Source organism: Onychomys torridus, chromosome X, assembly GCF_903995425.1.
Source record: "Onychomys torridus chromosome X, mOncTor1.1, whole genome shotgun sequence".
In the NCBI taxonomy this organism is placed as follows: domain Eukaryota; kingdom Metazoa; phylum Chordata; class Mammalia; order Rodentia; family Cricetidae; genus Onychomys; species Onychomys torridus.
In genome coordinates this window covers 2,307,164-2,310,498 of record NC_050466.1, presented here as the reverse complement: position 1 = coordinate 2,310,498, position 3,335 = coordinate 2,307,164, and the positions used below count along the sequence as shown (strand labels likewise).

At 42.8% G+C, this 3,335-nt stretch overlaps 1 pseudogene; it reads left to right on the top strand.

Annotated features, from left to right (window-relative positions):
• The first annotated feature begins 2,530 nt into the window (after positions 1 to 2,530).
• LOC118574891 lies at positions 2,531 to 2,630 on the top strand (annotated as a pseudogene).
• Positions 2,631 to 3,335: the final 705 nt, after the last annotated feature.

Genomic DNA, 3,335 nt, shown 5'->3' with positions numbered 1-3,335 from the left:
CGCTCTTCAACTTCTTTGTACCGGTCCCTTCTGAAGCCACTATGTAACCGAGGCAGAAGCAACATCCCTTGAAGATGGTGCTGAAACCATACCCGTTCGGTGCCCGCAGTCCAGCCACGGAGGTGATCTTGAGAGAGCTCAACCTGTTTTGTTATCTAAAGTGTTTATTGTACTACGCAATAGAAGGTTAATGAATCTTTTGACAGATGGATGAATGAGTGGACTGATGGTAATTAGATCTGGTTTTCCAGTGAATGACTTCTGTAATCATAACCAACTATTTGAATAATGCAGGAAACATGCTTCACTCTGTGCCTCCACTTTCCTGCCCTGTCAAATGGGGGCCATAATGTGTTTCAGCAGAGTTATGAGGATTAGAGAGATATAATGAAAAAGGCTGGCCCGCTGTTTTGCATACAGTAAATTCCCCCAAATCAATTGATTCGCTCACTTGTTCACTTATCCAGCATTCAGGAGGTTCCTGTGTGGGGCCAATAAATGCAAGGTGGTATGACACAGCGGTCCCATCCATGACCTTCAGTTACACAAAACACCTGAGCCCACCACTTCCCCTTACTGCTTCCCAACATTCCAGGACCTGGATTATGAGAACACGATAGTGGGTATGGGAGTATGGTGAGACTATTCTGTAATCACAGTACCAGGGAAAGGAAAGCCAGAATAAGATGTTCAAGGTCATCTTTAGCTACACAGTGAGTTACAGAATGATTGCAAACAAACAAACAAACAAACAAAAACAAAAACAAAACAAAAAACCCAAAAACCAAAAACATAAGAATGTTCACTGGACTTGCAATTTGTGAGATTGGTCAAGTTATTTCCCAAGTGCCTCACTTGGTTTTATAAATTTGCACATTTCTGCACACAAATAACCATCTCACAATGGGGAACCTCTACAGAAGAGAGATTATAGTCTTAAGTTATTTTTGAAGATTTTGTTTTGTTTGAAACAGGATCCACTTTTGTAGCCCTAGCCAGCCTGGAACTCACTAAGAAAAACACTTTGGCCTTGAATTCCCAGAAATTTGCCTGCCTCTTCCTCTCCAGAGCTGGGATTGAAGGGCAAACACTACCACCACTATCCAGGACAGTCTTTTATTTTTTTAAATATTTATTTACTTATTTATGCTATATGTGTGTGTGCCTACATGTACCTATGTGAACCATGTACGTGTAAAAGCCTGTGGAGGTCAGAAGAGGACACTGGATGCCCTGAAACTGGAGTTGCAGGTGGCTGTAAGCCTTCATGTGGGTACCGGGAATCAGAACCTGAGTCCTCTATCTGAGCAGCAAATGCTCCTGACCACTGATTGATTTCTTCATCCTTTATTATTATTATTATTATTATTATTATTATTATTATTATTATTATTTCTGTACCTACATTTCTGGTGCTACAATGCTACAATTCAGGTCCGCTGGAAGAGCAACCAGGTTCTTAATGGCTGAGTCATCTTCTCCAGACCCAAGAAGAAACACTGTAATATTGTTATTTTCAGGGTTTTTTTTTCCCGACACAGGGTTTCTTTGTGCAGCCTTGGCTGTCCTGGATCTCACCCTATAGACCAGGCTGGCCTCGAACTCACAGAGATCCCCTGCCTCTGCCTTCCAAGTGCTGGTATTAAAGACGTGCGCCACCACCTGACCCATTTTTTTTATTCTTGAGAATTGTATATAGTTAGATAATTTGGCTTTCTGTATGTATGTCTTGAACCAATCTATATCTGAATGGTCTAAGTGCAAAATCCTTAAGGCAGGCATAATGGTGTGATTCTGTAATCTCAGCACTCAGGAGGATAAGGCAGGAGGAACACAAGTTTGAGGTCAGTCTAAACTACAGAACAGTATCCTGTCTCAAAAATAAAAAAATATAATGGGCTAGAGAGTTGGCTCAGCGGGAAAGAACACTCACTGCACTTGCAAAGGTCCTGGGTTCAGTTCTCAACAAGCACAGGGTAGCTCACTACCATTTGTAACTCTGGTTCCAAGAGTGCCCTCTTCTGGCCTCAGTGAACATCAGACAGATGGTGCACAGACATTCCTGCAAGCAAAACACCCATATGATACACATAAAATAAAATTAATAGCCAGGTGCACGCCTTTAATCCCAGCACTCAGGAGGCAGAGGCAGGCGGATCTCCATGAGTTCGAGGCCAGCCTGGTCTACAGAGCTAGTCCAGAGCTACAAGCTCCAAAGCTACACAGAAAAACCCTGTCTCGAAAACAAACAAACAAACAAACAAAAAAACTTAAAGAGACCATCTCTTTCTATCCTTCAAAAATATTAGAACACAATGCTGGGGGGGGGGCGTGTAAGGAGTTGAGACAAAGTCTCACTATATAGTCCTAGCGGTCCTGGAACTTGTATTTAAACCAGACAGGCCTTGAACTCATAGAGATCCACCTGCCCTCTGCCTCCCCAGTGCTGGGATTGAAGGAGTGGGCCACCATGACTCTCTAGAACAGTTTTTGAAGAATATGTTAAAAGCTTCTAGTAGGAAAAAGAAACCTGAGGGCCACGTGTCCAATGGCTGCAAACAGCAGCCTCCTTGGGAGTGCATGTAGCCTGTTGCCTATATGGGTTACCCTAAGGAACCTTGGAGACAATTTTCTTGTGGATATTCATGTTTCTGATTTCAATAGCTGTCTCCAATCTAGGCTCCAGGCACGTGTATGTGGGTGCCTTTGGGAAGCCCCAAGACACAGAGGCCAGAATTCACATTGGCCAGATCATCAAGCTACAGAATAAGGAATACGAGATTGAGGTTCTATGTAGAGCCAAGTTCAAGTTCCCTTGTTGCCAGAAGATCACCTCAAATAAGTGGGGTGTCTAAGTTTAACGGAGATGAATTTGAAGACATGCTAGCTGACAAGTTACTCATCCCCGATGGCTACAAGGTCAAATATACTCCCCAGTCATGGCTCCCTGGACAGCTGGAGAGCCCTGCACTCCTGAAGGCTTCCATTGTGCTCTCCTACAACTCACAGGCTCAGGTTCGGTGAGAAATATCACATCCAGTCTGGAAAAAGAATAGAAAAATGGCCAGGCAGTGGTGGCGCACTCCTTTAATCCCAGCATTTGGGAAGTAGAGGCAGGTGGATCTCTGTGAGTTCGAGGCCAACCTGGTCTCCAAAGGGAGTTCCAGGAAAGGTGCAAATCTACACAGAGAAACCCTGTCTCAAAAAACTAAACAAACAAACACACAAATGGATAGATAAATAATAATAAATAATAATAATAATAATAATAATAATAATAATTAATAAAAATAGAAGAAAGAGGCTTAAATGTGCTGATCTTACAGGTTCAAGGT